Source organism: Panthera tigris, chromosome D4 (genome assembly GCF_018350195.1).
Source record: "Panthera tigris isolate Pti1 chromosome D4, P.tigris_Pti1_mat1.1, whole genome shotgun sequence".
Taxonomy (NCBI): Eukaryota; Metazoa; Chordata; class Mammalia; order Carnivora; family Felidae; genus Panthera; species Panthera tigris.
In genome coordinates this window covers 50,547,326-50,567,710 of record NC_056672.1, presented here as the reverse complement: position 1 = coordinate 50,567,710, position 20,385 = coordinate 50,547,326, and the positions used below count along the sequence as shown (strand labels likewise).

Genomic DNA, 20,385 nt, shown 5'->3' with positions numbered 1-20,385 from the left:
AATAATTTTCAAGAAAGTGTGCTACTTAGGCTATGCTTTCTGTCCTTTTGTAAGTTCAAATCTTTTTAGCCATTAGAAGATCCACTGTTTGAGGCGCTTGGGTGGCTCAGTCAGTTGAGCATATAACTCCTGATTTCAGCTCAGGTCATGATCCCAGGGTCATGGGACCAAGCACCATGTTTGGCTATGAGCATGGAGCCTGCTTGGGATTCTCTCTCTCTCTCTCTCTCTCTCTCTCTCTCTCTCTCCTCCCCCTCTGTCCCTTAACACTGCTTGAGCTTTCTCTCTTTCTGAAGAAAAGAAAAGAAAAGAAGAAAAGAAAAGAAAAAAAGATCCACTGTTTGATCCCAAAGCAAGAGATTTAATTTTAAAATATCGAGGATATAGAACTCCAAGGAGCATTTGGAATATGACAAGTGAAATATCCTAAAATGGTACTTCCCAAAATGTGTTGCACAGAACTCTGTAAGATGCTCCATTGCAACAAAAAAGAGATGGAATCATACATGTTTGAGAAATTTATATTTGTTATCTTTTGTCTTCACAATTCATATTAGCATATTTAATTTGAGAAATACTCAAATTTTTAAAAATCACTGATGTTTTAACCCAGCACATTTGATATGCCCTCCAGCATTCAGTCTCAAGTCCATGGAGGGATCAGATGAGCATCTGTGGAATAAATCTTTGGTACAAGTGCCTTGTCTATGAGTTCTCTCTGGGCACAGAGGGCAGTGGGAAACATAACTTTTTCTTACCTCTTCCCCTTGTGAATGCTGATTGAGGGTCATAGGAAAGTGAGAAAGAAAAGAAAAAGGCTAATGAAAAGGACAGAATAGAAATTGGGAAGGATGAAAGTAAAGAGATATTGCAAGGGAGGTGGAAGCTGAGTGGGGCTGTTTCCTGAAAGTGAAGATACTGCTTCAAAAGGTAAACTTACAAGTGAAACCCTGACCTCAAAAGAAAGACCTCTGGCCCCAGCCTACCCACTGGCAAAGCTTCATTCACCAAATGGATTTTGGATAAAGAAAAAGTTGACCCAATGGTTGGAACATGGAAGATGAGTAGAAGGCAAAGATGTATATATATTGCAGGCAAGATGGGGATATTGTTTAGGTCCAGATATGGGGTTGGGAAGGAAGAAGGATCTCACTACTCTCCAGAAGAAAAATGTTCTTACTTTTCTCTGGGGAAGACAATCGCTGGCCTTGGCTGCAGGTAGTATGCAAAGCAGGAGTTTAAAATAGAACCAAGGAAGGAAACAGAAAATGCTCCAGGGTGGGTTGAAAAACTGCCTTGCCAAGCTCCATAGAGCATCGGTATATCAAATGAGCATTCAAGGTCCAGATCTGTCAATTCCACTCCCTTCAGAAGGAATGGGTTCTTAAAAATGCATCTATGCTATATTTAAATGAGGGAAACCTATCAGCCTCTCTTCGGAATTTACTGGTGGAAAGCAGCTGAGGGTTTTCCTTAGTGAAAATGACAAATAGCAGGGTTTGTCATTTAAGATATGCCATTACCTAAATCTTACTGGAAGGAAAGTGATTTGCATCAATTAACTCACTGAGTTTAAGGTCTGTTCTAATTTTTCCCAAGCCACAAGAACCTTTCCTGCAATGTTACCAAGGGGCTGCAGGCCAAGAGGAAAGAGGAGGGCTTCCTTTAAGTTCTTCAAAGTGACTGTGTTCCTTTCTTTTTTCCTCCCATTGTGGTCTGAGAGTCCAAGATCAAGGTGCCTGCATATTTGGTGTCTGGTAAAAACCCCTTCCTGGTTTGTAGGAGGCCATCTTTTTTGCTGTGTCCCCATTTGGGAGATAGGCCAAGGAAGTTCTCCTGGATCTATTTTACAAAGGCACTATTCCCATTCATGAAGCCTCCGCCTTCCCAACCTAATCATTGGCCCAAGGCTCCACCTCCTAATACCCTCACACAGGAGTTAGGTTTCAACATAGGAATTTTGTGGGGGACGCAAACATTCAGTCTATAGCAGGCTCCAAAATCAGACTTTCTGGGTTCATATCTGTATGACCTTGATAAGTCTCTTAGTTTCTCCAGGTTTTCTTTTTCACATCTGTAAAGTAGGGATATAATGGTAAACATTTCATTGGGTCCGCTGGGTTGTTAACTAAAATGCTGTATGTAAACCAGGTAGCACCAAGGCTGGCACACTGTCAAACCTCAGTTGATAGGTAGCTTGCCAACTAGTTAGTCCTATCTTCCAGCCCAGATCCACCACATGGTTATAGGACTCAGGGGAGGGTCACCAATAATAGCTTCTCTGAGACACCTATACCTTCTTTTCATCCCTCAAGAAACAGAACAAAATAACACCCAGCCCACTGTGCTGAATGACACTCAAGCAAAATATGAGATCCAAGCAAGACCAGCAGAGATCACACGAAATGGCGGGAGAGGAAAGGTTACAAAAGATGACCAAAACAGGGGTGCCTGGGTGGCTCAGTTAGTTAAGCACCCAACTTTGGCTCAGGTCATGATCTCTCACAATTTGTGGGTTCGAGCTGACAGCTCAGAACCTGGAGCTTGCTTCAGATTCTGTGTCTCCCTCTCTCTCTGCCCCTCCCTGACTCGTACTCTGTGTCTCTCTATCAGAAAATAAACATTAAAAAAAAATTCTTTAAAAAGATGACTGAAAAAAGAAGTAGAGAAAGAGGAGCCACAGCATCCCCAAGGAGTTAGAGTACAACATAGAAACCACCTGCTGAATGGGGGTAAGGTTGAGTTCAGGGCAGGGCAGGGGGGCACAAACCACCAAAGAGTAGTGCCTGCTTCCCTTGGGCATGGCAGGGCCCTAAACAGAAGGAGGGAGACTGTGTGTTTAGAGAGACAAAGCTGGAGACACCATGTAAATATACACGCTCCTGATGGATCAAAGTGCTATTTACCATCCTTCACAGAGAGAAAAAAAAAATCACTGAGGCCCCCTGGCGGGTGTGCTAAAGCAAATACCCAAACGATGAACTATTCAAAAGAACACTCTTGCTTTGATCACAGGATGAGGCTGGAAGCAGCATTTTACTGGTTACACTGCATCTTATCTACTCCTTTATTGATGCCAAACCACATTTCTTCTCTGTTAGAATTGAGGCCATTTTTTATTCCAGGCAGCTTTTCTAAAAAAGTTTTTTTTTCTTTTTCCTAACCAGGGCTCAGTTTGAGAAGAACACTTTCTGATATAAACTCTGAAAATAATGTCAGGCCTCTACAGTTGGTAACCCTATGCTTTCCCCCTGAAGCAATGCTGAGCATAGCAATTTGAGCAAATAGAAAACTCCTTCCCAGTAGTGTTAGGGATGTGATAAGTTATTCAGAGCAGTCTACCAAGACAACAAGAATAAAAAATTTTAGGTCAAACCTTGGCAGATATTCAATGTGGCCTTTGTAATTAAGTTTATTTTCTCAAGGCAATAATGGACACCATGAAGAGCTAATAAATTGGTGTGTATTCCTTTCTTTTGGATTATTGACAATTATTTAGAATGCCATTTTATGCAGAAGGCAGGGTAAGTGGGGCTATAAAAAAGCGATGGCCTTGCATTTGTAGTACAATTGATTTTTCAGAAGAAAGCTGAGCTATAAGGTGAGAGAACAGCACAAACAGCCACCAGTTGAAACTTCTGTCCCTACATGAATAAGTGATGAAAGAATATTGGTAAGTAATTCTATCAAGATGTCATTCCTGAAGCAGGCCGACTACGGTATCTTCAGTAGTTTTGATTCACAAGTAGGGAGGTAAATAAGTGAAAGAATCAAGCAAGTAACTTAGGCTTCAAGTATTTACAAGAAGCACCAGCTAACACTTATATGGCATTCATAATGAGCTGGCCACTGTCTTAAGCACTTTACATATATCACCCCATTTAATCCTTCCTCACCAAAGGGAAGTACTATTATTGTCTTCACTTCTAAGAAAAGAACACTGATGAGGGCACCTGGGTGGCACAGTTGGTTAAGCATCCAACTCTTGATCTCGGCTCAGGTCATGATCTCATGCTTCGTGAGTTCAAGTCCCACCTGGGGCTCTGCACTGATGGTGTGGAGCCTGCATGGGATTCTGTCTCTCCTTCTCTCTGCCCCTCTGGTGTTTGTGCTCTCTCTCTCTCTCTCTCTCTCAAAATAAATAAATAAACTTAAAAAAGAAAAGAAAACTGAGGCACAAAGACATAAAGCAACATACCCCAAGTGATACTCCAGCGAGAAATTATGGAAGTCTTAAGACTTCCATAGAATTGAACTTAGGTAAAATCGCTAACAGCCACTGTTCGACAAACCAGGTTCTCTTTGCTCTGGCTTGGTTATCACTGATGTAGGTATTGGGAGGGAGCCTGGGTTTCTGAGAGACTGTGATGATTACAGGCCTCCTGCCAGCCGAGGTGGAACATCTCACAGGAGCACAAAAACACACCTTGGCTGTGTTAAGCCTGGGCAAACTTGAGGGTTGTCTGTTAGTGCAGTATGCTCCAGCCTACTCTGGCTGAATAGTGGTGATGCTGGCATTTGAACCCAAGCGGTTTATCTCCAAGGTCCATGCTCTATACCACTATGTTGCACTGCCTCCCACATATGAGGTACGGCCTGCACACTTAAAGAGCTTACTGTCCTTGAAAATGGGCACACACTGCAGCAGCAGCCAAATAAAAATGCTAAGTAGCATCTGATGGATCTAGAAAATGAAACCCAGCGCAAGCGAATGGGAAGTCAGAGAATGGGAAGATCAGTGTAGCCAGAGGTGTCGGTCTAAGCCCACTGGGTTGAAAGGGTAAGAAAGCCATTCTAATGAGCTCGAGTCAACTGGTGTGAGGTCATAAATCTCTTGGAATCTAAAGTAGGGAAATTAGAACAAGTGAGTCGCCTGTGAGCTACAAGTACACCTGGAAAGTCAGCAACTTCAGTAGTTTTCCCGGAGAATGCAGTTCCTCTCTTGTCTCTGCTTCTCTTAGCTTTTCTTCTGTTTCTCAGCTGTACTCTCCCCCCTCAGCCCAACGTGGCTGTCAGTCTCCCGGACAAGATCCATCTCTACCATCACTACAGAGGCTCTGTGTCACTTGGTTCAGGTTATTGACAGAATCTGCTTGGCTCAACCGGTTTCCCTTTGGCCCGACATAACCTCTGTTTCAATTACCTGCCAGGGAGAGGATCCCACGGTTCACGAGGCTAAGACAATCCCTTCAGCAGAAATGGGATGAGAGAACAAGTCCCAAGAAAAAGATGTGTGATTAGCAATGAAGCCCAAAATGATTTAATCAAAGGAGAATCGGATTTAGATGAGCAAACAGGAATGTGGCCTGGGCCTTGCAGGAGGAAACATCAGCTTGTGTAAATACACCTGCTTGCTTGTAGGCAGTGAGGAAGCCCACAGTGACTAGAGAAAGAAAGCTCATGTTCAGCTCAGGGGTGAGAGGTTGGAAAGGTGAGATGAGTCATCAACAGATACTCATCAGTGACCTTCACCTTGACCTAAAGCTTATCTTACAAGTCTGCTCTTCCCTGTTCAGCAGCAGCTTTTCTGACAATCTGGGCTGTGATCTCCACCTTGTCGAAGAGTGTATATCTTTTCTCTAAACTATGCCATTTCTTTCATTTGAACATTTCTTTTTTTTTTAAGTTTTTTAATAATGTTTATTTTTGAGAGACAGAGAGTACAAGCTGAAGAGGGGCAGAGAGAGGGGGACAGAGGAACTGAAGCAGGGTCTATGCTGACAGCAGAGAGCCCAATAACAGGGCTTAAACCCACAAACTGTGAGATCATGACCTAAGCCAAAGTCAGACACTTAACCAACTGAGACACCAAGGTGCCCCTTTTTGAACATTTCTTAACCTCTTTCACTGTTCTTCTACGTTTTATAGAAATTAATAAACATTTCTTACATCCTTCACAAAACAGTAAGCCACCTTAAGGGAAGGGACTAAATTTCATACCTATTCCTAGCACCTAGCTCAGTCCCCTTCACCTAACGAAGTTTCATAAACGTGAGAGTAATTAAAAATAAATAAACCTTGTCTTATGAACAAAGAGCCAACTGACTTATGTGGCAACATCACAAAGATTTAAGTCTTTAAGACTTCTTTGCTTTTCAAAGAACCTCTAACATTTTAGAAAGAAAAGTTCTTAATTACCACCGTGACCCCCCCAGTGCTCTTCCTCTGTTCACTGACTAGTCTGGAGGTGCAAGGGGCCTCCCTCCATGCTCCTCAAAATTAGCAAGCCACTTTTCAAAATAATGGGCTAAGTTTTAGATATCTGAGTCAATTGCATAACACAATAATATCTATTACTAGATTATAATGGCTAGAAGTGCACAGATTTAGTAAAACAGAGACTTTTCAAGCCATGATCTGAATCTCTCAGCACTACCTGACCTTAGGCAAGTTGCTTGCCTTCTGGGAGTAAAATACCAGATATAATGATATTTACCTCACATATTTCCTATGAAGATTGTGTGAACAAACACATGTAAATTTCTTAGCCTAGGAGCACATAGTAGGTGTTAAGAAATACTTGATCTCATCCTAGTTTCCTCTTTCCTTTGCTGAGAACTGCCTTTTGCTAAACTGGGTGATGTCACATAACCATGTGCCATATTGCTCTTTGGACAGAGGGACTACCTGCAATTTAGACTGCTGAATAGAACCCCCAGTGCTAAACTGTACAGCCACTCAGGCCTCAATGGCCTTTGATCTCTCCAGAGTGCTTCATCTTCTCTGGGCAGCGACTATGCGTCCTCATCACTCTGGAATAACAGAAGGTCAGAGCAGAGCCCCGCACCATTGCAAGTGACAGACTATCCGAGGCACATTGCAATTTGGTTCATTCCCTGTTATGACAATGATGGTAACAAGAACTGAAAATGGCACAACACAAATCCATTCCTGAGACCAAAATTGTAATAAAAGTGGGAAATTTTACAGGAGCTGATATCCCCAGAACAGGCTTCTGATTGTAATTGTGTGGGTTTTTATTTTTTCTTTATTTCTTGTTTTTTATAATCTTGGGTTCAGATCTTGGTATTGACAGTCGGTGAAAATTGTTTGGGCAGTCAGGAAAACAATGATGTCGATCTAGTAAAAAGGTTGTAAAATTTGAATAGACCAAGGCAACAAATAAATGTTGAAGATAGTTCCCTTTGAAGAATTAATTTTCTTACATTATACTTTGACATAATAAGAAATTAGAACACACCAAGATCATGGTGAATAAAATTTGCATCTTGTAAGACAGTCTGTTAAAACAGTGGTTCTCAAATTGGAGCAATTTTGTACATACCCCCACCCCCAAGGGGACATTTGGCAATATTTAAAGATACTTTTCATTGTCACAATTGGGAGGTGTGTGTAACTGGCATCCAGTGGGTAGAGGGACAGAATGTGGATAAACATCCCACACTATACAGGCCAGGCCCCCACAACAAAGAATTACCCGACCTAAATTGTCAATAGTGATGAGGCTGAGAAACTTAATGTTAAAAGAACTCAAACTTCTGGCTTTGCTTAAGTCTAATACCATAACATTTCATTATTAAATACTTCCACATCTCATTTTCTTGGGATTTAGTAAATGAATTTTTTTTTAAAAAAAAAAGGAAAACAGATAAAATAAAAACTGGTAAAATAGAAACTAAAAAAATAATATCAAATTTTTCAGAAATCAATATGAGCCATGTAAGTAAACACTGTACCAAGTCACCCTTCTCATTAGCATACTCCTTATTCCTAACACTTGTATTTCACTTTAAACAGCACATTCAATTTCAATGATTTCATCTGACCTTCACAAAAGCCCAAATATAAATATCTACAGTTTAAAAGGGACTAAGACTCAGAGAGAGTAAGTATTTGTCCAATGAAACATGGGTAATAAAAATACCCCGGGACAATGAGAAAAATGAATGTTGAGATCAGGAGCGCTGTGTTTCCTAATGTCTCCCATTCAGCAGCCATGTGGCACTGTTTTAACCTGCAAAACCCTGGCTTCCCTGCCTAAACAACGGGAGTAGTGACAGCTAGCTCAGGGGGTCACCACAAGGATTGACCAACGGCATGGATTCCAAATAAAGGACCTCACCTGACGTGAAATAAGACACAGAGGGGGCAGAGTGCCAGGCCCCAAGCCAGATGTTCTGATTTCAAATCCAGTGCACTTTCCTCCATGCCATGAGGGAGGGCCCACCATGTGTTTATAACACCACAGGCATTGAAGTTGTTGATTTCAGTAGCATATGTGTATGGCTTGCCTAAGGAAAAAGAAAAAGAAAAAAAAGAAACATCTTAAAATCACTTAGAACTTTTTTTACTTTCAACTGTACTGTTCAAGATTGACAGGAGATTTCTTTCTCAGCCAGGACAAGATAAGCAGAAACTTTCCATTTTCCATGATTGAATACTGTGCGTTTTTGTGTGTGTTGGGGGTAGGGATGGGGAGAATGAAAGCATCTCAAAACAGTCTAAGGCAAAAAGGGACTTAATCATCTTCAGTGAAATGAAGCGAACATGCTTTTATTTGTTCAGAGGAATCTCAGACCAAGAGAGTGTATTTTTCTCAAGCATTCAGCAAATCTTTGGGGGTCTGAATCAGAAAGAAGCAAAAATTAAAAACAAAAATTCACCCTATAATTCTACGTCTGGGAACTAATCTAAAGGAAAAATAATATATATATATATATATAATATATATATAATACATATGTACTATATTATAGACATAATTTTAACATCTAACACACAAACTGTAGTATCATTATTACAATTCTATAAATTATGTAATCTTTTATAAATATGAAAAACTGAAACCAAATGAAATATCCAGCAAAAGGAGAATGGTTAAGCAGTCATTAAAAATTATGTTAAAGGACAATTATAACAACACAATTAATGTCTGCTAAAAATAGTGGTTAAAAAAAAGCAGAAACAAAATTGTAGATACAAAATAAACTCAATTTTGTTTTTTGGAAAGCCTAAGCAAACAGATAGGAAACAGTCTAAAATGTTATAGTGATAGGATTATAAATAATTTTTCATCTTTCTTATTTTCTGTTTTCCAGCTTTATAAAATAAGTATACATTCATGTTACAATAAAAAGAACAATAAATATAAAAACAAAGATTGCTTGAAAAAAAGGAGTTGAAATAATATACAGAATTTTATGTGGGGAATTTGCTATTGCAAATAAAATAGTTCAGTAAGGCAGGGGTAAGAATAACTTGATTGTTACACCATTGCAAAGCCCTTAAGACCAAATTCCTCTCAGCCCATCAATTTCACATTGATTTCATCTTGACATGTAACATGCCCCTCAGTTCTACAATAAAAGAAGCCATGAAATATCAATGGTGACTTCTAGAAGACACATATACACATGTTGATTGAAGATTAATTTCTCAGCAGGGTGCCTCATCATCAATATCTTGCCTTTTGTGTGACAAGGGTCAGGTGACCTTAATGATTAATAAAGGAACCTGTTTTGAGCTGGCTCTGGGTTTCCAGAAAATATGAGTTATTTTGAACTAAAGGCATAGAGGATGCTCTGGTTTGGCCATACATTTTATTACAGAGCATCACAATCCAAGTAAGAGATTATCTGAATGATCTGAAATGCTATTGAAAGCTACCATACGTATAAACTTGCTGATAGATGATTCTAAATATGGGAAAATCTTCCTGTTGACCTGAACTATGTCCCATGATATATCTTCCCCGCCCCCCCGCTTTTCCTTTTCCTTTTCATACATAATTTTCCAGCAAAACTTTCAATAGTACATGACCTTTGGTGGAGATGGATTAAAGAGAACATTTAATCAAATGATCCTGATGATTTCATCAAATGGGCTAAATCGGGTAGGCATTTAAATAGCTGAGTTGAAAGTTCAGTTTAATAGGAAGTATAGATTCATAGCAACAGAAACATGAGGACAGAATAGATTTAATAGCCACCTTTTCATCAACTTAATGAAAGCAATTAATTGGTCCAAAATACCTAATCCCTACCATGTTTGTGTAAAAATCTACTTTGGGCATTCACAACTACCTCACTTTCTTCCCCACCCAGAAAGGTCATTTCTATAATATGTGAACTTGCCCTCCCCTAGTGCTACACAATTTTTTCAACCAAATATAGGTTTCTGTCCAAAGTTAAGTTAATGAGGTTCTCTCTTGACAGAAGGACAACTAGGAAAAAAGGCAATCAGTCAGTTGCTGCAAATGCCTTTAGAAATGAATGATGTGAGGGGCACCTGGCTGGCTCAGTTGGTGGGGCATGCAACTCTTGATTTGGGGGTTGTAAGTTTGAGCCCCACGATGGGTGTGGAAATTACTTAAAAGTAAAATTTAAAAAAAGAGAAATGAATGATGTGCATGTGGTCATCTTCTGTCAGGTGGATGAAAAGGCAGAAAAAGCTTAACTGAAGTAAATGTGGAGAGAAGAGAAATGTGTTAAAGTTTGATACAGCCCAAAATGCAGACCCCTCTTCTCTACCCAAGTTCTGATCCAATTAGGAGACTCAGGATATACGCCAACATCAAAATACCCCCTTCATTTGTGAGCCATCTGGCGATCCCAGCTTTAGGTGTGACAGAGTTGCCTTCCTAGTTCATAATCCCAGATTAGGTAGGCCTGTACCACAGTTTTTCCCTGCAGGCATCTTCCAGGATTTTTAAACATAATCAGATGAAGGCGCCAAGTAGAATGGATATCCTCTGTAAGCAAATAACCTCAAAACAAAGGAAAAGGCTGAGCCTAACATGTCCAATTTATTCTTCCAAATTCACCCATGAGGTAAATTACCCCTTCCCAAGGAGGAGTGAGTGAGAAGGTGGAGTGTAGCCAGGAGTCCAACACTAACAGGTCTTTCCACATGGGAACATGTGATAGTTGGACTCAGAGTATGGACTATATTCCAACTGGGCTGCTCTTAGATTCCATGAAATAACCTAGGATCCTTCTCATAAATTTCCCTTTGGCTTAGATTAATTTGAGTTGGTGTCTATTACTTACAATCAAAATCATCCAGAGACAACTGTTTGTCATTAGCATTCCACATTGGACTACTGAAGGACAATACCAGACCTAGCCTAGCATCAGGAGAGTTAGTTCTATTCTCTCCACATTTTCCCTTCACGTTAAAGGTAAGAAGGTAAGACCCATAGGGATAACATATATATGGCACCCACAGCACTTGCTTTGGGCTTTAATGAGCTCCATTATTAGAGAAAGACAGAAGTAATTTGAGTCCCCAAAACTCTCTCACTTAGAGCCCATTAGTTGTGTTACACTGGACAGGAAAAGCAGCACAAAAGAGTTGATGATGCAGAGGCCCAGAGACAAGATCCTCAGGCATGAACAGGCTGCAAGGTGGAAGCACATCAAAGCTCTAATGAGGCCATGCAGGGGACCCTGTGATGTGCCACACATGCCCCGTAAGGACTGAGGCATGTATTCCTCAGCTACCAGTAGTACTAGTAACTGCTAGCTTACAACTTGGTCCCTTTCCCGGGGTTCTCCCTTACTGAAAGGGAGCTGTTTCCCCCAAAGTATGCCCCTGCTTCAAGAGGACAGTGGGACAGCCAACATCCAATGACTGTTGGGGAAGGGGTATAGGGACCTGGCTCTCTTTCCTCAATTCCAAATATTTCTAAAGAGCGATCCCAGGTTCAGAGCTCCCCCTGAGATATACTGAGGCCCCTTTTGTGACTATTTCACAGTTCAACCTCTCCCTTTGCCTAATCTTACTTCCCTCACTCCCTTCCAGATTTATTCCTAAAACCACTCCCCATTCAATTTCCTGAATGCAAATCTCTACCTCAGAGTCTGTTTCCTCAGGGATTCAATTTGTGACAGTCCAGATGTTCAGAAATAAATAGTATCTAGGACATTATAGACTGACAGAACTTTCTGTGGTGGTGAAAATGTTTCATAGCTGTGCTGTCCAATATGGTAGCTACTAACCACACATGGCTATTGAGCAATTAAAGTGTGTCTGGTGCTACTGACACAATAAACTTATAATTTGATTTAACTAACTTAAATTTAAACATATACTTCTGGTTTGTGGCCACCATACTGGACAACACCAATCCTGAGTATTAGGGTAAAAATAGAAATTTTGTGTCATGCCATGATCATACAAAAAGCCTGTGGAAAAGAAGTCAAACATGGTGGCAAAGGATAAGTAGGTACTGAGTGCAAAGGAGGACAGAGGTCCAGGTTTTGAAGACAGATAACAACAAGCATAATAGTAACTACTGAATACTTAGGCTAGTTAATATTATCCCCATTACTCAGGTAAGAAAAAGGTGGCTCAGAACTTGTGCAAGGTCATACATGAAGTGAGTAGGAAAGTTAGAATTTAAAAATTACTCTAAAGGGGCACCTGGATGGCTCAGTCGGTTGACCATGCAACTCTTGATTTCAACTCAGGTCATGATCCCAGGGTCGTGGGATCAAGCCCCACATCAGGCTTAATGCTGGGCATGGAATTTGCTCAAGATTCTCTCTCTACCCCTTCCCCGCTAGTGCTCACATGTTCTTTCTCTCTCTCTCAAAAAATGAAAAATAAATATAAAAAAGACTCTAAAGCTTATGCTCTTTTTGAAGTGTTCAAAAAGCAGCAAACCCAGTCCATAAGTGAGCAGCAAATATCTCCACATATTCTTAAGCCTTAATCCTTCTTATCTTGTTTATGATTCTTAATGTGCCTAACTATGTAAGAGAAATTATGTAGGAGGAACTGCAAGACATCCAGTGAGTCCTAGCTACCATCTGTTGAATATCTAACATGTGCTGGATGCCTGAAACTGATACTGAGATGAATAGGAATTAAGACATGATTGTAACTGGTGGTAAGTATAGCTAGAATTGTGTCCTTCCTGTTGACTGTCCATACTACAGAGCCCTGAGGCACAGTAACTGCTCAAAGGTACCACGGGCAAGTGCAAACACGGCTAAGGCTGTGGTTGTAAATCCCCACATTCCCTCTCCTCCTAGAGAACCGCCTGCCTCCTGTGCACAGGAGTGACCTTTGAGAAGGGAGGAGGCAAGTTCACAGAAGCAGTTCCAGGGCACACCAGTCACATATTCTATGTGAATGGCACACCCCAACACTGTAAGAGTGGCCCCGCATGAACCTCTCTTTGTGCACAACTTTTCTAGGACCCACTCTGATTCCTGGTTGGCTTTTAATGATTGATTGATTGAGTGATTGATTGATTGATTGATTGAAGAATGGGGTAGAGAGGACTCCTGGGCCTATCACAGCAAATTAGCAGCACAGAAGATGTAATCAAAATAGAGATGTCCTTTAAGCTTGGAGCTAACCAAAAAGAGAACGTGAAAGTCAGAGATTTTAACTGCTGTACTCCTCCCAGTGAAAGCTTCATCCCTTAGCCTCAGGGCCCTGAGCTCCCATGCAGGTAATTTTGGGCCACCTCTACAGATAGCAGTCTGGATCCTTAAGGAGCTCACAGCCATCTAAAGAAGACACAGCAATAAATTATTGCTCTTCAGTGATAACTTCTATGGGAAAGGAATATACAGATGCCAGTGGGGAGCATGAGGAGGGACTATTCAGAGCTTCCAGGGTGCCTTCTGTTATAGCTGTTTTCAGCAAGGTAAGAACTAGACAGGATAGCTATTGAATAATAGCTTAGTTTACATACACAACCCAAGGTATGTTTGTGAGACACTCCTGGCAGTCAACCCCAGTGCAGAGAGTCAGTGCTTTTCTAAAAGGGACCAGCTCTGTCAATGACTTTTTTGTTCTGGCCCAGCTTAAGCTATCTATCAGCCAAAGAAGGAAAAACATGAGATTTATGTTTCAGGTTTTCATGCCATAGCCAAATGCACGATAGAGGTTTACAATTTCCTTTCTTCCAACAGATTAAGCATATGCACAAAAGTATGGTCAAAAAGGTTCAGCAAACCTCTTTCAAGTCATTAATTATGACCCCGGACAATTTCAAAGTTGACCTCAGAGCACCTAAGGTCAGTAATAAATTTTCCAAATAACCTTCTTCATCCACAATCCATGAGGCAAGACATGCGGACTCCAAAGGGCAGAGATGGTTCCATTCATCGTTGTATTATCAGTACCTAGCATGCTAGATAGCCAGCAGATGCTCACCATGTATTAGTCTTCCTTCTCCATACAGTAGTTCAGAACTTTCAATACACATTTGTAGAGTGTCTGTGTGCCCAGCATCATTCTAAAGACTGAGGGGAAAAAGATAAGTAAGACAGGCTGGTCCTTTGCTCTCCACTGGCTTACAGAGGACACTGAATACATGTTCTTTGGATTGAATTGTTGACTGAGTGGTTCACCAGGATCAGGCTCAGAACCACACACAAAATCTGAAAAAGCCTCCAATCAACTGAATCCAAAAAACTGATCTGAGATATAACCAAAGGATATTGGCTTGAATTTCTCCAGCACAGTTGTGAGCACTGTCTTAATAGACCCCTGTTGATTTATTTCTTCCTATACCCACTCCACCCTGGCTTTTTCTGAGCAATAAAGCCCAGGATGAAGTCTTCTGTCCATGGCCATAGGATATGTGGAAACACACAGATCTACATAGGGCTTGAACTGATGTCCCTCATTAGCATCATGCTTTCACCAGCTGGGCACACCTACCGCAGATGTGCCCAAATGGATGTGCTGTCATGTGGACACAGCTTTATTGTATGTTCTTCAATATAATGTAGAAAATTGTTCTTCCAAGTTGTAGGCAAACAGCTCTGAAATGGACAACTTAACTTCTGCATTTTGTGACTTTGTGAGTGTATCTCTAGATTAACATTATGGAGTTTATAGAGGTCTCCTTTTTTTTTTTTTCTCCCTGGGCACTCTGGTCTATAAATCATGCTATTTATATTTGTTTGCCCCTAATTGTCCAATGAAAACTGTCCTTGTCACTGGAAAATAAGGATGAGTGGTCATACAGTGGCAGAACACGGGCAATCACAAATAGTCAGGAAAACAAAAACTAGCAACAAGATGAATGTACTGGAAGCAAGCGTAACAAAAAGAGGGGGCAGTGAGCACGGACCATTGCTTCAGCCACACAGCCAGTGCCTCTGTGCATAAATGCTCAGCAGGCTTCAGAGGGAGAGCTGGAAATAAGTTTACACCGGAGGCAAAACAGACTGTCAAGTCAACTTGAGGCCAGCAGAAGAACAGGTGAGAGGAGGATGGACATGATTGGCAGGGTCTACTTGGCATTGGCTGCATCACATCCCAGCCTGTCTAACCTCCTCAAGGAACAAGGTCTCTTGACCATAAGCCGGTGTGGAAGGCTTTTCTGGCTTGCTTCTCCCCTGTGCCTCCTGTGTCCTAGACTAAAGGAAGGGATTGTATATAAAACAGATGGGCTGAAACCTAGGGCTCAGGAATACATGTGACACACAACACCAGTGGTTCCTGTTCTCCTGTCAGTAGTTCACCTAAAAGAGAGTTCCCCAAACAGCCCCCAAAACTGCAGCTGCCAAAATTTAACTTGTTTTGAAGCTCAAGCAACTTTGATGTTTTCTTAACACAGTCAGGCGCTTCATTAAAGCACTATGGAGTATACCAGCTATGTTTTCCCTGGGGTGAGCTGGATGAGATCCAAGCTAGAATACCAGACACACACAGGCAAAATTATACAGGCACGGAGGTAAACCTCATTATCTTCCCAAGACACACTTTTACCTGCTTTAGTTAATTGTTGTATTTGTGCAGGGAGGGGAGTCCCTTCATCAAAGAAAGATTTTTGAGAGACGTGTGGTGGTCTAGAGTCTATGGGAACCTGTCCAATCATAGGCTTACAAACTGGAGGCCCAAGCACAACAGCTAGCTGGGAACAGTACTTCCTCCAACGTAGGGGAAGGTGATGAAGCAAATTCCAGGTCAATTCAGAGAAACCCTTTGTTCCCACCTAATAGGTCCCACAAAAGTGATTTCTTTCAAAACTGTAACGTGTCCTATTGGTATCAGGATTATTTTGAACTTAAGTTTGTTTAAAACCAAGGGACAGCACTTGGGGGTGGAGGGGTAGAAGAAATGTTTTGAATTCACTGACATGCTCCCAAGACTTTAAGCAGTATAGTATTTATATTCAGAGTTGAGTTCCTTCAAAACTACATGATTTCATGCAATAATCCCCGGTTCCTTTATTCATTCATTCTTTCTTTCAACAGTATTTATTTTCAATATGTCAATCATTGTGCAATAGGAATATGGCAATAAATAAGACAAAGTATGATTCCTCTCTTTTTATAACTACCCCATTAAATATGTAATAAAGTGTGGCTTTTTAAATGAAAGAGTATGGGCAGGAAGCAACACACATACATGGATCACAAGCCTAACCTATTTACGATTGTGGAATGTGACAGCATTGCCAAAAAGGTGCACCACCAGGACACCCTGGGTTATGCTGGGGTAACTAACAACCCAAAGTCTCAGGGACTTAAAGTTCCTTGCTAACCCTAGATGTCCATGGTAGTCTACCAGGGACCTCTGATGATCATGGTTACTCAGGAACCCCGGCTGAGAGAACAGCCATCAACTCCAGTGGTACCAAATGCTAAGCCAGAGAGACAGATAACTCTAAGGGTCTGTCACACATATCACCCTGCTCAATTCTCTTTGGCCAAGACTAATCATGTGCCCCATTCAACTAGGAAGTGCAATCATCCCCGGTGCTCAGTAATGACTTGGACAAAAAGTAATGACTCTGGGCCATGAAGATGGAAGGGAGGTCAGGGGCCTAAGGAAAAGAATTCCAGCCATATACCAAGGTGATAACATGTGTGAAAGCCTTATAATTCTTCTTCCCTGGAGGGCACTTCTCTTCTCTAGGCCAATTAATTATATGCCTGCCTCCAGACTAGACTACAAACTCCCAAATCCATACTTGCTAGCACAGTGCCTGACGCAAAGTAAATGTGCAGTATGTATGCGGAAATAAGGAAAATAAGATTGCCTTCTGGATTGGATATAATAGATCAGATCAAGATTATGAAAAGTTCATTGCAGAGCCATAACCACCTCTGGACCAAAATAGATACTTGCTTGGAGACTTTGCTGACCTGCCTCCATTCCATTACCACTCAGAAGGAACTGACCCCTTCTTCCTTCGTACCCCAAATACAAACTTTATAGTAATTTTAAGGACCTGCAACACCTTTTTACTTGCAGAGGTTTGTCTCTTTCATCCTACTAGATGTTGAGGCCTGGGTCCCATCTTATTTGCCTGTGTAGCTATGTGTAGACCAGTGCCTGTCATGTGGTAGGTGTTCAATAAACATCTATTGGGTGATTGAATGAATCTGAATTAAAAGGTATCAATAGAAGGCTGGTTGGATAGCTATAGAAGTGTGGGGAAATCAGGTTAGTTAGATACTGTTCGAAGAGGGGGTCAATAGATTGAAACAAACACCCATTTCAGTGACAGGTATGTCTCCCAGGGAGAGATGGGTGCTGCAAGTTATTGTAGCCTAGTTTGAGTTGGATTTAACTCACACGAGTGACTTCCTCTACTCTAATGCCATGTTGACACATGACATTCAAGACAGAACAGAATGTGCTATCCGCTTACATGTACATTCTGGTCTCTCCAAAACACCGTTTTCTTTCCTCTTCCTCTCTGCCTAGACCCTGCACTTCTGCCAGAAGCCAGTCCAAGATAACCACAATAGCATCCACCTTGCATTTGTATCACATTTGAACTTCATAGATGACTCCAGGTCTCTTATTTCACCATCCAGAAAGGCAACTTTTGTGGCATCCAGCCATAAATCATGATTTGTTGTCATTATCAATCAGAGGAAGAGAAAAAACAGTGTGTTGTTTTTCACCTCCCCTTCAGGTTTGATTTTGCAGAGGAGCCGAGATGCTGTTCAGCCTCCTCTCTCTCTCCCAGCTCTACTGGCCTTAGCAACTGCCTGAAACAGCAGGGCTCCAGGCAAATATTCAGGCTTGTAACCACAGAAATCCAAACGGAATGTCAATTTTCATGCATTCGAGGTAAACCAGGCTGCTCTAATTCTCAGGAATTTTATGTTCTGCCAGGAGACCTGCCCCCACGGCGACAAAAGCAGCCTGTTACTGTCACCACAGTTGCTCAAGGAAGGGCTTGTGAGCTGCAATTTTTCACACCATTAATGCATTGCTTACACCAAGGAGCACAGCTAGCAATCCTGGGATTGCATTAGAGGCTTTGGTGAGAAGCCTGGAGATGGCACTGTCGAGGAAGTGATAGGTGATCACTGGGACTCTACCAGCTAATTCTGTGGGGAGCCACCACTATTTATGTGTTTACAAGACCTATGCTTCTGATTGTAATGGGGCCCTTGACAAATGGAGGGATTTTTGCATTGCTGCACTTTAGTGGGACTAGCAGGATGCCAGCATCAGTTTTCAGTGCCTTTCCTGATGACCCATGCATAATAGCTTCCTGTGCATTGGTCTCAAGTATCCATGATTCATCTTAAAACAGATACTTGCAAGTTTCTAAAAATGCTAGTCATTACAGAACTCTATACATCCTAAATTTCTAACGTGAGACTTATGGTATTGTTAACGGTTAAGAGCATTTCCTTTCCAGGTGTACTGCCCATATTCAAATCCCCGTTACTTCACTTTCTAACTCTAAGACTTCAGATAAGTTACCTTCTAAAAGTCCCAGATTCCTTATCTTTAAAAGAGGGATAATAAGAGCAACTACTTATGGTGAAGAATAAATGAGAAAATGAATGTACAGAGCCAGACATAGGAAATTATAACTATTATTTACTTGTCTTTTTTTTTAAACTCATGTTAGGGTTTCACAACATGATAGAAGGATTAATTAATAGGTAGAAATTACAGGAAGGTGTTTCTTACCAGTATCAAGCAATGCCCTGGAAAAAAGGACATGCCTTCAATAAATACTCGTTGAGGACTTACTATTGTACGAGCCACTAGGCTCCAGGTAGATAAGATGTCTGTTGCTAGATGTGTTTAGGTACAGGATGGGCCTGGTGAAAGCAGAAGCCAGCAGAGTGTGTCTTCCACCCCAGCAAAGCTAAGGCAGCCTAGGGTGACTCTGGGGTAAGGAGAGTTTCAATCGGATTTCTAGACTGAATAATCAACCTGCACCCACTTGCATCAACCCAAAGTTGTGTGGGGGCCGCTTCATTCTGATAGGTGTCTACGTTAATAAAGAAGGAAGACAGAAGGGGGTGGGGAGAACAGCAGGGAAATTACATAATTGCCCATTCCAAATTGCTTGAAAGTCTTACCTGAAGAAACACCCATCATAATTCAGGTTTCTGGGTTCCGTTTAAGAAAATGCTGGGACAATTCAACTGCTTTGCTCCCAGGCACTCTCAGAATGTTTTCTGATCGTTGCTGTTATTATTTTACTGAAAAGTGTTAATCACTGCTGTAGGCTCTTCAAAATCACAATATGAAAGGGAAAATCATTGCCTCACTGCCTGGAGCTTCCTTTTCCATGTATATCGGCACCTGAAAGGAGAGGTGGGTACAGAAGGGGGTGGGTAGACAGGGGCACAGTGTAAATACACAGGTCACAGTCGGACATGGGGAAACGTTTCAAGCAGGCCAAACCCTTTCCAGCTGACAAGCTCTCCGTGCCCTCCCTGAGGACACAGAGAACCTGCTCAGAACACAGAGAACACAGAGAATGAGCAGCTGCTAGGCTGAGGAGGTGACAAGGCAGGCTGACAGCCGCAGCAGACCATGCGGTTCGTGGGTGAGAACGTACCGAGGGAAGAAAACTGGCAAAGGAAGGAGAGACTGAAAAAGGCCCACAAGTTACATTCTGAGAAGGCAGCCCACCCCAACAAGCATAGACAATATGCTCCCAGATGCCTCCTTTGTGTAATTCATCAGCCGCTGTGGTTCTCAAACTTGCATACGCATGTGAACCACCTAGAGATCTTGTAAAAATGCAGATCCTCACTCAGTGGGTCTGGGGTAGAGCCCACGATTCTGCATTTCTAGCAAGATCTCATGTGATGCTGGCACTCATGATCTATAGACCAACACTTTAAGTAGCAACGTACTAGATCAGGGTTGGCAACCTCGACCCGTAGGCTGAACACGGCCAGTTGCCTGTCTTCATAAATGATGTGTGACTGGAATACGGTCAAGCCCAATCGTTTACGTATTGTCTACAGCTGCTTTCCACTACTCAGCAGGGCTGAGTAGCTGCAGTAGAGACCTTCTGGCCCATAAAGCCTAAAAAATATTTATCATCTGGCCCCTTGCAGGACAATGTCTGTCGTAGGCAGAACTTAGTACTCAAACTAAGAGAAAAAGATGAAACGGTGTTGTCACAGGCTGAAGGAACTTGTATTATGAATTTCATCAAATAAGAGGAAAGTTCCT

At 41.6% G+C, this 20,385-nt stretch overlaps 1 long non-coding RNA gene across 1 annotated transcript; it reads right to left on the bottom strand.

Moving 5' to 3' along the window:
- Positions 1-7,895: 7,895 nt before the first annotated feature.
- LOC122232970 lies at positions 7,896-19,569 on the bottom strand. Its single transcript, XR_006210347.1, has 3 exons — positions 19,275-19,569; positions 14,134-14,222; positions 7,896-8,252 (listed from the first exon to the last, which is right to left on the bottom strand). It is a non-coding gene; the product is annotated as an uncharacterized LOC122232970 (long non-coding RNA).
- Positions 19,570-20,385: the final 816 nt, after the last annotated feature.